The sequence below is a fragment of the Oryctolagus cuniculus genome, chromosome 6 (genome assembly GCF_051225735.1).
Source record: "Oryctolagus cuniculus isolate XC-2025 breed Fujian yellow rabbit chromosome 6, ASM5122573v1, whole genome shotgun sequence".
In the NCBI taxonomy this organism is placed as follows: Eukaryota; Metazoa; Chordata; class Mammalia; order Lagomorpha; family Leporidae; genus Oryctolagus; species Oryctolagus cuniculus.
In genome coordinates this window covers 43,173,826-43,187,671 of record NC_142872.1, presented here as the reverse complement: position 1 = coordinate 43,187,671, position 13,846 = coordinate 43,173,826, and the positions used below count along the sequence as shown (strand labels likewise).

Sequence of the window (13,846 nt, the reverse complement as noted above, 5' to 3'; positions counted from 1 at the left end):
AAAAGAAAGAGAAGACACTGCAGGCCCTGCAGCTGTGGAAGGGGAATCCCTGTGGTTTAGAGCTGACGTGTGGGGCCAACACTGTGAGGTAGTAGGTTAAGCATCCGCCTGCAGCGCCAGCATCCCATGTGGAAACCAGTTCGTGTCCTAGCTGCTCCACTTCTGATCCAGCTTCCTGCTAATGGCCCAGAAAAGCAGCGGAAGATGGCCCAAGTGCCTAGGCCTCTGTACCCCATGTGAGGGACCTGGAAGAAGCTCCTAGCTTCAGATCAGCCCAGTTCTGGATGTTGGGGCAATTGAAGGAGTGAACCAGAAGACGTAAGACTTCTCTGTGTCTGTAACTCTGCCTCTCAAATAAATAAATAAATCTTAAAAAAGAGAAAAAAAGGAAGAAAGAGAGACAAAGAGCTGACAAGTAGGGTCAGTGTTATGGCAGAGTGGGTTAAGCCAACATCCCATATCGGTTTGAGTGCTGGCTGCTCTACTTTTGATCCAGCTCCCTGCTAATGTGCCTGAGAAGGCAGCAGAAGATGGACCAAATCTTTGGGCTCCTGCACCCACAATGGAGACCCAGATGGAGTTCCAGGAAACCATTTGGGGAGTGAACCACCAGATGGAAGATCCTCTTTTTTTCTTTAAAAAAAAAAAAAAAAGAGCTGACAGATGTTTAGTACAGAGTGGTCACTGTTCTAAAAGTTACTTCATTTAATCCTCCTAACAAATAGATGAGTTAGGTAAATTAAAACTCTCTATGGTGCAAATGAGGAAACCAAAAGCCTTTGCAGGTTAACAGGCTCCGGGTTTCCCAAGCAGGAAAAACCTGCGTAAGCTAAACGCCTCAAGACTACCTTAGCCTATGGTTTCTATCCACTTGCCTTTTCCCTGCTTTGTCTTAGAAAGACACACACCTGATAGGTACCTGAAACATGCCTGGCGAAGTGAATACCAACTTTTAAATGCACTCTCGTCACTAAATGTCAGTGCATTTATGAGACACTAAACTTTAAAACAAGACACTTACAAAGCCGGTGGGTTCCAAAGAATCCTGTTCTCAGAATTTATGGAGCTCCTCCACCAGCACCTCCCCTCTCCACTTCAGCCTTTGCAGATGGGTCCAAGGTGGACCCATCTGCAAAGCTCACTTGCTAATGCTCGCTTTCAAGATGTTCTATTAGACCTGATTTACAGCCTGACAGGGCTCACTCTAGTCTGCAACCTTGAGCTTGTAAAATGCTCAGGGGGAAATTTACTAACAATGTGTTCGTCTTCATGCACCGTAGGGAATTATTTTAAGTGAAAAGGGCTCAAGAAGCAGGGACATTTCAAACCGCCAATTATGAATAACAATTGCGTGATGGGCGAGTGCATGGATCTTCCAGCTCATTCGGTTTTCATCTAATTAAATCTTTCATTTCCACGGGCAGCATGCTGTACAAGCGTGTGTCTGCCTTTGTCGGCAGGAAATAATCAATAGGAGAAATGTGGGTGCATTTCAGCATTTATTAGCAGCTCAATTGGAAGTTGTTTTATTTTAATAACATCTTGCCTGCATTCTGCTAGGGTAAATCGACAGCTTTGATGAATAATAGACGGCAGAAAACTGGTTTATATTATCCCATTAGGAGTGACAAAATCAGAGAATTAAAGGGAGCTCAGAGGGAAATTGAAAAACACTTTAAAATCATATTTTCTTTGTTACAAAAAAAAAATTCCTTCCATTCACTCTAAAAGATCATCAAAACTATTTGACTTGAGAAAATAACAATAAAATCCCTCTTTCTAAAGCTTTCCAGCACTTTTATTCACAGCTCATATTTACTTATTTCTTTGTTAATTTCCAATGGCGCCACACTGTGGTTTAGAAAGCAGAGAACCAGGTACAAAATGCTATTTGTTTACCAGGGATGAACACCAATGCCTTAAGGTACACAACCTTCAATCTTCAGCGCCCTTTACAACATGGTGCATCAGGCTAAGCCTCTGAAAGTGATGCTAGCATCCAATACCAGAGTGCTGGTTGCAATCCAGCTCCCTGCTAATGCACCGGGAAAGCACAGAAAATGGCCTAAGTACTAATGTCCCTGCCATCCGTATGAGAGACCTGGAAGGGGTTCCTGGCTCCCTGCCTGGCCTTCACAGTTGCAGCCAGCTAGGGAATGAACCAGTAGATGAACGATCTCTTTCTCTCTGTCTCTTCCTCTTTATGTTGCTCTGCCTTTCAAATAAATAAAAACTAAATCAAAAAAAAAGTCATGGGAGGAGGAGGGGGAAGCACTAAGAACCAACAAGGAAGATCCACCAGGAAGGTCGATCAGAGCTTTGTACCCTAGAGTCAGTGGGAGTCTCAATGACCAGAGACCTCTCTTCTGAAATCCAGAGATCACAACCAACCAATCACCCAAGAAATGCAAATTTAACACTGCAGACACCTGAATGGATACCACTGCACATGCATTATGATGACTGTAATTAAAACACACACAGAGAGACACAAAAAATATGGGCTGCCAAACTTCCAGAAAAATGAGAACCCTTGTGTATCACTAGTAGGAATATAAAATGTGCAGCACTGTGGACAACAGTATGGTGATTCTTGAAAAAAATAAATACAGAATAAATACAGATGATTAAAGGTTTCAGTTAGACAAGGAGAATGTCTTTGAAATCTATTGCACAGTGTAGTGACTATAGTTTCAGTAATGTGATGTACATTTGAAAATTGCTCAGTGGTACTATATTTGCCTGGAACATTCTCTTCTCGTTGGTTGTCTGGCCACACCCTCATTAAATGTCAAGTCTTGGCAAAAACGGCACTTCTTCAAAAGACCCTTCCTGGAGACCACAAGCTTCTGTCCTTCATGATATGTTCTCACTTGTGTATCTGTTGTTCCTCCTTATACAGTATGCCATGTCTGTCTGAATATTTTCAGTGCCTAGCACAGTATCTGTGAGACACTTGATAAATATTCACTGAACAATTAGACAAATAAAGGAATACATGTACCTTGCAGTCCTCCAGAAAATTAAAATAGCAAACCTTCCTTTAATTCAGAAGACCCCACCTTATACTGTCTTGGATACCAGGACCATCCCCTACGATTCTATGAAACTGCTGTGCATATAGCATTCCACAGATGCTCTCATAACCACTGATGCTAGCTAGCCAAGTGCACTCAAGACCCTCTGGGAAAAGGGCCTGGCCTTTCCTGAGGTTGCGATATGAGTGATACATTGTCAACACAGTAATTGCTTGAGTTTTTGTCTGCAATGCTACCAGTCTGTTGAGTAGTGACACACAGCTCTCGCTTTTCTTTGGGTTTCCATGGCACGCTGCCTTCCAAACATGAAACTGGCAATAAAGATTAGCTATAAATTTAGGCCTGTAGTTGCCAAGTCTCCTGGAGCAGTCCTGATTCCTGACTTCAAAAGTCACATTAAAGGCATCAGCTCCACCCACAGGTGATCTTCCCCTAGGTAACACTCCAACCAGCAGTACTTGGGTAATTAATGACCAGAGCTACAGGGGTTATTATTGTTAAAATTAACTCTATTTTCATTTAATTAGTAATTATTTCAAATTACATGGCTAAAAAGCTGCTACAGTGGTGCTTCTGGGCATCCAGTGGTTAATCCTCTAACAGTGCTGAAATATGGGCTATTTTGAGTTTAGCCATTATAAGCTGCGATGATCAACACCTCTCAGTGCCATATGGAGTAAGCCAAACTTACTGTCTTGTCACACCAATAGTCTCCCTTCTGTTACTATTCAAGAGAAATCTATGAGGGGGCCGGCGCTGTGGGGCAGTGGGTTGAAGTCCTGGCCTGAAGTGCCGGCATTCCATATGGGCGCCAGTGCTAGTCCCGGCTACTCCTCTTCCGATCCAGCTCTCTGCCATGGCCTGGGACAGCAGTAAAGGATGGACCAAGTCCTTGGGCCCATGTGGGAGACCCGGGGGAAGCTCCTGGCTCCTGGCTTCAGATGGGCGCAGCTCCAGCTGTTGCGGCCATCTGGGGAGTGAACCAACAGATGGAAGACCGATCTCTCTCTCTTTCCCCTCCCTCTCTCGCCTCTCTCTCTCCGTGTAACTCTGACTTTCAAATAAATAAAATAAATAAATCTTTAAAAAAAAAAAACTATGAAACCTGGTTTTTATGCAGACAGAGCCCTATGCTGGCAGGCTCCTGAGTATCTGAGAGGAGGAAATCCAATAATCCCACAATATATATCAGCATTAGCTCCTTCTGCATCACGCCTCACAAATATTCAAGCTCACAGATAATACACAATCAGTGGTCAAATGCACACATCTTCTATGGGAGTTTATACCTAATCTGTTAACAAACCAAGGGTGAAATCTTAGACCTGTGTGCCTGGGCAGTAGGGTATGCCCATGAAGCAAACTGGGTAACACTGGTGGCTTTTGCATTTTAAACACCTGAAAGTAGTCTCACTTGATGAATAAACATGCTCTCTTCCAATTACTAGACCCAGGGATACCACAAGATCAGCCTGGATCATCATCTGGGGTCATAAAATAAGGAAATGCTCCAACAATGATGAAAAAATGTCAAAAGGACATAAGGACCAACTTGAAGTGGCTCCCATGGGCCAGATCTAGAAAATTTTGAGCATTAAAATACATAATGACAGTAACAGATTATAATACATTGAATAAAGTAAGCACCTGTGACTCCATACTGATAGAAATAAATGAGTAAATAAATAAAAAGAGAAAGCTCTTCTTTTTAGCTTAAAGACCATTAATAGATGCAGAAGGAATGATGATGACATTAGATAATCACCATTTGGCCACCCTCACAGTAATGATTAATTCAACCAACAATTATCAGTGAATACTGAGCGTATTTACTACAAATCTCTGGTGAGTGCAGGGTTGAGGAAGGATGAGGTAATTACACAGACTCAAAGCATCTCCCCACAAGACTTTTACTAATTACAAAAAGAATAAAGAGTAACTTTACAGTAGATATGTCTAGAAGATGCTGAACTAATAAGTGATCAAAGTTTAAAAAAAACACCAGTAACCAAACAAACATCCCATGCAATGAAAAATACACAGGACCTATGACATTCTAGCCAAAATGCATACCACGGTCTAACCATGAAGAAAAGTGACAAGACCAAATTGAAGAACATTCTACAAATCACTGATCTACAATCTCCACCCAAGTCTCCGTCATGAAGTCAGGAAAAGGCACAGTAACTGTTCCAGGTTCAAAGACACTGAAGAGACAGGGCAGCAGGCTGCAATGTGTGAGTTGGATGGGCTCCTTGGCCATCAAGAGTGTTACTGGAACAATTAAGGAAGCGTTCATGGGATCTCTAAATGAAAAATATGCCAGAGTTCTGTGTACTCAACTTAGAATTCTACACTCAACTTGTCTGAAAGTTTGAAACTGCTTCAAAATAGAACATTTTTCTTTTACGATATTTTATTTATTTGAAAGTCAGAGTTACACAGAGAAAAAGAGAGGCAGAGAGAGAGAGAGAGAGAGAGAGAGAGTCTTCCATCCGTTGGTTCATTCCCCAGTTGGCTGCAACAGCTGGAGCTGCACCAATCTGAAGCCAGGAGCCAGGAGCTTCTTCCTGGTCTCCCATGTGGGTGCAGGGGCCCAAGGACTTGAGCCGTCTTCCACTGATTTCCCAGGCCATCGCAGAGAACTGGATCACAAGTGGAGCAGCCAGGGCTTGAACTGGTGCCCATCCATATGCTGGCACTGCAGGCAGTGGCTTTACACACTACGCCACAGCGCCGGCCCCAAAACATTTTTTCTGTAAATGCTCTCTTCTATTTTTCTTGAAACCAATAACTTCTCTATCATTTTTCACTTTTGATAGAGGCAGGTTATAGGAAATGACCTTTTTCATTAACATAAGAAAAATAGTCCAAGTTCAGTGAACAACGGCGCTTGACATTTAACTCCAGTATTAGGGACACCTGGCACTGGTGGTGCAATGTGAAGAATGGCTGCTCTCACTTTTTCTACAAATTTGACTTTTTAATGAATATTTGTTACTTTGGTAAAAAGGAAAATTCATTAATTCTTTAAATAAGCTGAGGTTATAAGAGGAGGAGTTCAGGATTTCACATTGAATCAGTATCACTAACCATTAGTCAAATGTAGTATCACTAACCAGAAGTCAAAACCACAATAAGATACTCCTGAACACTCATTAGAATGGCTATTGGAGCAATATAAATAAATAGCAAGTATCAGCATGCTATGGAGAAATTAGAACCCATGCACATGTCTAGCAGGAATTTAAAATGGCTCAGCTACCATGAAAAACAATATGGAACTTCCTCTAAAGCATCAAACATAGAATTACCATATTACTCAGGAATCTCACTTCTGGTTAAATACCCCGAAGTGGAAGCACGGACTCACACAGATATTTGCACACCCATGTTCACAGCAGGGATGTAGGCAGGGAAATAATGCTAGCAGCACCCTGCAGCCCCAGGCTGTGCAATAGGCCCAGGCTATACTACCCAAACCATCCCCTTCCCTGCTTCCATGCACCACCCAAACCACACTTCTGTGCACTGTCCAACCTCCCCTCTCATATACTGCCAACCCCTCCCCTCCTGTGCAGAAGAAAATCTCAACTCACAGTTTTGCCACTCAGAACCAGCACCAGGGCCAGCACTGTGGCACAGTAGGTTAAAGCCTAAGTCTGCAGGGCTGGCATCCCATGTGGGTGCTGGTTCGAGTCCCAGTGGCTCCACTTCTGATCCAGCTCTCTGCTATGGCCTGGGAAAGTAGTGGAAGATGGCCGAAGTCCTTGGGCCCCTGCACCCACATAGGAGACTCAGAAGAAGCTCCTGGCTCCTGGCTTCAGATCAGCACAGCTCCGGCCTTTGCAGTCACTTGGGGAGTGAACCAGCAGATGGAAGGCCTCTCTCTTTCTCTGTCTCTCTGCCTCTCTTTTTCTCTCTGTGTAACTCTTTCAAATAAATAACTTTAAAAAAATTTTTAAAAACCTGCACCAGCTGAAAATATCCAATATGACTACAGGCTATGTTTCCACAATCCCTTTAGGTCATTATAATATCATTATAATAAAATTACCATGGCCAAAACTCCCACTCCCAACAGGTACCGATATCAGGGTACTTTCCAGTTTTTTTTTTAAAGCCAAGGAAATAGATGACACTCAAGCCCTGCCCCCCAAACCCCACCCCTTCTGAATATTCAATTAAGCCCTGCCCCGGACAGCACCCCTTGTGCCTCCAGATCATGCAACTGGACAGCCCTGAAACTTGCTGAACACAGCTCTGTCTCCTGAGCTTGCCGACTCTCCTGAGTATGTACTTCTGCTTTGCATGTAAATAAATCTTGCTCTCTGCTGACCTTTACCCACATCTCAGTGAATTCCATTCCACTTGGAGACAAGAACCTGGACTCAGCCTAGCCAGGGGACACTCAGAACAGCAGCACTGTCACAACAGCCAAAAGGACAAAGCAATCCCAAGATTCATCCACGCGTGTAGGGATAAACAAAACATGGTGTAGACTGACAATGGAATAGGACTCAGCCTGTTGAAGACATTAGGTTAACTGAAACATGCCAGTGACAAAGGGACAAAAACTGCATGGTTCTGTTCACATGCAGCACCTGGAGCTGTCAGGTACATAGAGGTGGAGAGACCAAAACAGAATGGTGGTTCCCAGGGAATTCAGGGAAGGGAAATGGGAAGTTACTGTAAATGAGTACAGAGTTTCAGATGGGGACGATTAGAAAGTTCTGGATATATTAAATAAATTTTTTTTTGAATTCTGGAGATGGATGGTGGTGATGATTGGACAACACTATAAAGGTACTTAATGCCATAAAATTATACATTTTTAAATGACTAAAATACTAAATTTTATATTATGCATATTTTACCACAATTTTTTTTAAAGAATTCAGGGGCCAGCACTATGGCATAGTGGGTAAAGCCACTGCCTACAATGCCAGCCTCTCATATGCGCCCCAGTTCAAGTCCCAGCTGCTCCATTTCCAATCTAGCTCTCTGCTGTGGCCTGCGGAGGTAGCAGAAGATAGCCCAAGTCCTTGGGCCCCTGTACCCACGTGGAAGACCTGGAATAAGCTCCTGACTCCTGGCTTCAGACTGGCCCAGCTCCGGCTGTTGTGGCCATTTGGGGAGTGAACCAGCGGATGGAGGACTTCTGCCTTTCTGCCTCCGCCTCTTTGTAACTCTCTGCCTTTCAAATAAATAGATAAAGCCTTAAAAAAAAATAAATTGTGCTTTCCCCTGGCTGGCAGCGCGGAGGCCGCACGATGTCTGGAGTCACCGTAAAGGACGTGAACCAGCAGGAGTTCGTCTGAGCTCTGGCCGCCTTCCTCAAAAAGTCCGGGAAGCTGAAGGTCCCTGAGTGGGTGGACACCGTCAAGCTGGCCAAGCACAAGGAGCTAGCCCCCTACGATGAGAACTGGTTCTACACGCGGGCCGCGTCCACAGCGCGGCACCTGTACCTGCGGGGCGGTGCTGGCGTCGGCTCCATGACCAAGATCTACGGGGGCCGGCAGAGGAACGGCGTCATGCCCAGCCACTTCAGCCGCGGCTCCAAGAGCGTGGCCCGCCGCGTCCTGCAGGCCCTGGAGGGGCTGAAGATGGTGGAAAAGGACCAGGACGGGGGCCGCAAACTGACACCTCAGGGACAAAGAGATCTGGACAGAATCGCCGGACAGGTGGCAGCTGCCAACAAGAAACATTAAAACAAGTGATGCTGGGTCAATAAATTGCCTCATTCGTAAAAAAAAATAAAATAAAATAAAATAAATAAATTGTGCCTTTGGCATCAAATCTGGCTTGAAATTCTGGCTCTATCATTTAGTAACTATGTAACCAACACACATTATTTAATTCCTTGCAACCTCAGGTTTCTCATTTATAAAAAGAAGACAATATTCAGGTCTACAGGATAAGACTGCCCTAAGAAGAGAGATCAATTATGTAGCACAGGGCCTGGCCCCTTGGTAGGTGTCTGATAATATCAGAAATACTCTAAGTGCCCAGAGACAGGAATGAGCGTGTCATATGTGAGCAGAAAACTATGGCTGGAGTATGTGGTGATCAGCAAGTCTCCGAAAGTTTCAGCTCTGTCCTGAAGCCTGTGGAAGGCCTCTGGAAAGCTGTGAGTCGTGCGGTACAGAGAGGGAGTAAAAACTATGCTAAGGTGCTACACATATAAATGTCTATACATTTGACTTAGTCATTGGCTTTTTTCTCTCCATCAACACTGACAATTCATAACAGTGGCTTAAGGGAAATCAAATTATTGAGGGAAATGCCACACAACCCTCTCAGCTTCCACCAGCACCTCTTCAGACAGGCAACTCGGATATGCAGAAGTAGCCCTCTCACAAAACCCAAGTTAGGCATCCACGTTGACTCCCAAAAAGCTCCCTCGCTCCTGTTCTCCCACTTTGAACCGCTGGTTGGAGGAAGAATGGCTTCCCCTGCCTTTTCCCAAGGCTTCAGCAAGCCTTCCCCAACCCGGGGGTTCCATCTGTCCCCTGCTTCCATCTTCCCCAGGCTTGCTTTGGACCCTTAACAACCGTGATGAGCAGGGCTGGGTCAGAGGCGGTTTTGCTCAGGTTACTACCTGCCTGTGTTTGAAGGGCCTGTGTCACAACCTCTTCCTATTTCAACATTCCAGTGCGGCCACACTCCACCAGCATTTGCCTAATGTCATTTAGTCAGTCATTCTCTCTTGACTTTTTCTCTCCACCTATAAAACTTAAATTTTTACACGAAAAATGTGAGGAAAGCAGCCAAAAGCACAGATTTCTCATGGGTTAGCTGCTTTCTTCCATTCCTGGTGCTGCTCACAGTCCTCAAAGTGAGATTTATTTTTAATTTTACTGTTCTTTCTAATTACCTAGGTAAATATATATATTCCACCCAGAACATATCAAAAATGTCGAATCATACACAAAGGAAAATTAAATGTCGAATGTAATCTTATCACCCAGGTACATCTCGTGATACTCTGAAAACATTCATCTTCTGCCTCTGCTTTATAAAAAGGCTCTCTCTACCCTAAGTCAGGTAGACTTCAGCTAAGTTTGCTCATTTTTTATTCAACACCTCATAGCTGCAACCTAGGTTCTTTCAGATTGGCCTTGGTTTAAAGAGTTCAGACTGCTAACTTCCACTGCATGACATGGCTGCTTTGGCTGGGAGAGCAACTGCCAGGAGGAGGAGTACGGAATGGGATGAACTGTTCCTCACAGATGGACTCAGCCTCTCTAGGCCTAATTTTCCTTGGGTACAAAATGCAATAAATGACACTTGGATCTCAAATTTGCCCTTTTTTCCTACTGTGAAATTTGACACGTGAGGGCTCCACAGCGTGACAAATAATCACAAAATAAATGCCCACTAACTGTCATCCGGATGAGAGTGAGAGACCTTTCATGGGTCCTTCTTGAGGAAATGCCCCTCTTACTTCTTAGTAACTACTCCTGTCCTAACATGAAATTCTTCACTTCCTTGTTTTCTTTACACTTTTATCTCCTAGGTATTCATCACCTATATTATCTGCATATTTCTAAGTTTCGTATGGTTTTATTTTTCATTCATGTCTATAGTGTGTTTGCAATTTATCTTACTGTATGATAGGAGAAATCGAAAGCTATTTTTCACCATTTGGTTTACCGATTATTTCTGTACTACACATAGCACAATACTTCATCCCTAAACTATTTTTTCAAGCCAGGTTTCTTTAGGTATAAGTCACAAACAGTAAAATTCATCTTTTTTATAACTATGGCTCTATGGACTTTGACAGATGTATACAGTTGGATAGTCACCCTCACAATGAAGACATATAGAGAGAACATTCCTATCAGCCAAAAAAGTTGCCTTGTACTCCTTTGTAGTTGATCTCCAACTCACATCCTCAGCCCCTCGCAACCACTGATCTGTTCTCTGCCTATAATTCTGCCTTTTCCCAAATAGCAACATAATATGATCCTATAGCACACAGCCTTTTGCATCTGGCATATTTCACTTAGCATAATGCATTGGAGATTTATTCTTCTTGCTAACATCAGTAGTTCATTCTACTTATTGTGAAACAGAATTTCACTGTATGGGCATACCACAATTTATAAATTCAACTCACCACCATTAAGTAAGATGCCCTTTATCAAATCAAGGAAGTTAACTGAGTTTTTATCATAAATGGAGGCTGGATTTTCCCAAATGCTTTTCTTGCATCAATTAACCATTTTATTTTTGCCTGGCTTTGCCACTCCTACATCTAAAGCTTCAAGCTATCGTCCAGGGAAAGCTGTCTGGGGAACTTGATAGGAGAAAATGGTTCAGAGAAGTTAGGAGAGCTTTGTGCCTCTCCTGGCTACCCCACAACCATCAATCATTTTAAGCCTTTTGGGGCCAGTGCTGTGACATAGTGGATAAAACTGCTGCCTGTAGTGCCAGCATCCCATATGGGTGCCAATTCCAGTCCTGGCTGCTCTACTTCCAACCCAGCTCTCTGCTATGGCCTGGGAAAGCAGTAGAAGATGGCCCAAGTCCTTGGGCCCCTGCACCCACGTGGGAGACCTAGAAGAAGCTCCTGGCTCCTGGCTCCTGGCTTCGGGTCAACTCAGCTCTGGCAATTGCAGCCATTTGGGGAGTGAACCAGTGGATGGAAGACCTCTCTCTCTGGCTCTACCTCTCCCTGTAATTCTTTCAAATAATAGAGTCTTTTTAAAAAATTTAAGCCTTATGATTGAGAAAGTTTGCTGATCTACCCCAGGAACTTAAGGCTTCTGATGGCTGTGAGAGAAGATTCCAGAGAAGCGTATGGCATTTTGTGGCCCCCAAAACCATCAACTGCCACCTACCTGCTTTCTCTACTGGTGTGGGTTGGAAAGAGCCAGACTCCTGCCGTGCCTCTAACATTTCTAGCAAGCACTGGATGGAGATCTGTGCAAAGAGTTTACAGCTGAGTGGAACTCCCCTGCCAACTCAGCTATTCCAGATTTGTAGATCAATCCACACATGGGTGTTGACAGTGTTTTGCAATTTAGCTGATTACTTCTCACCCCCTGGAGTAGGGGCGGCCTCCCTTCCTGAGCTCTACTCCAGCTGAGACAGCCGTACGTGTAAGTACACTGAAAATCCATCCTTATCCTATTCCAAATGGAGGTACTGAGCTTGTCTGGGGGGCTATTTTTATTCTTATGCAAGAGTCACGCTGCTTAAATATAAATCTTTCTTCCTAGCAGTGTGAGAAAGCTTTCAATCTGATAAAAATTTCTATATCCCTTTATTAAGCTTCCCAGGTGACCTTAAAATTATATTGTCCAGTTAAAAAATACTTTTGACAGATATTAGAATTGAAATGGCAGAATGACTGAGTTACGCCATCCACAAATGTGGAATTCCCCATCATTTTATTCAAGTACTTCTTCAAGTCCCTTGGTAAAGTTTTACAGTTTTATTTCTATGGGTCCTACCTACTTAATGTTAAGTTTTTGCTAGATATTTTATGTTAGTTTCTAGCTCTAATGTCTGCTTAATTTGTATTTTCTGATGACTCTTGATTTTAAAGAGTATGCATTGAATTTGCATGCTGATTTTGTAAGCAAGTGCCTTATTGAATGCTACTTCTTATAAGGTTTCTGTTTACTTTCTTGGGTTACTAAATAATTTTTTTTTTTTTTTTACACAGGCAGAGTGGACAGTGAGAGAGAGAGACAGAGAGAAAGGTCTTCCTTTGCCATTGGTTCACCCTCCAATGGCCGCCGCGGAGGCGCGCTGCGGCCAGCGCACCGTGCTGATCCAGTGGCAGGAGCCAGGTACTTTTCCTGGTCTCCCATGGGGTGCAGGGCCCAAGTACTTGGGCCATCCTCCACTGCACTCCCTGGCCACAGCAGAGAGCTGGCCTGGAAGAGGGGCAACCGGGACAGAATCCGGCGCCCCGACCGGGACTAGAACCCGGTGTGCTGGCGCTGCTAGGCGGAGGACTAGCCTAGTGAGCCGCGGCGCCGGCAACCTGTTTCCTCTTATCAAAAGATTTTCCCCTGAGTTCATTTGTTTTGCCACTTTGATTGAACCTTCAGAAAATACTAAATGAGCATGGACAGTGAACATACTTGCTTTGGCAAACACCAAAGCTTCATCATTAGAAATACCTGTGACAGACTCACTAAATTAACTTACCCAATAATCCCAATCTACCTTGCACTTGAGAAAGAAGAAAAAAGAGCAACCTCGGACATTCAGAAACTGGCCAAGGCCTCCTAGCTAGGCCATGTTGTATCTTGTTGGGCATAAACCCTCTCACAGAATATGGACCTCAGACAAGATACCACTAAGAACATGGTAAGTGAGATCAAGCAAGTTCACACCACCATTTTTTCTAAGCTCTGACAAAAATCTCATTGTGCCACCCACAAAATACAAATAATGTCCCTTTCTATGATCAAATGACTGTTAATTCCTTACCATTTATGCCCTTTTCCCCTCACTCTAGTTTGCCATCTCTATTGATAAAATTAGAGATGGTCTCAGAATTGCCCCCACTTTCTGACTTCATTCAATCTAAAGTGAAACTCTGCTTCCTTAGGCCCTCCATAAATCACCCAAGCAAAGCCCAAATCTTGTAACAGGTTCTACATAACACCCTCTTACTAAAACCCACACTGGCTCTCCATCCTTGTTCTTCCTCTTGCTGCAACAGATAACAAACTCAACTTGTTCAACTATGCTCGTGTTCCTGGTAGTCTCTGGCCACAAGACACTGACATGCTTTACAGATAGAAAACTATAAAGAATACTTCTAGACTCCCTTACAGCTA

At 43.7% G+C, this 13,846-nt stretch overlaps 1 protein-coding gene and 1 pseudogene across 23 annotated transcripts in view; one reads left to right on the top strand and one right to left on the bottom strand.

The window, feature by feature from the left end:
* Positions 1-12,502, bottom strand: part of LOC127490526 (uncharacterized) — a 451,570-nt gene extending 439,068 nt beyond the window's left edge. For 3 of the 23 annotated variants that reach the window (XR_016236403.1, XR_016236416.1, XR_016236417.1), the window contains exon 1: positions 11,888-12,113. The gene's annotated coding sequence lies outside the window, so the exon portion shown is untranslated. Of the gene's footprint in view, positions 1-11,887 lie in introns of all 23 variants that reach the window. The other 20 variants (XR_016236428.1, XR_016236427.1, XR_016236429.1 and 17 more) reach the window with 14 other exon arrangements.
* Positions 8,276-8,818, top strand: LOC100350983 (small ribosomal subunit protein eS19 pseudogene; annotated as a pseudogene).
* Positions 12,503-13,846: the final 1,344 nt, after the last annotated feature.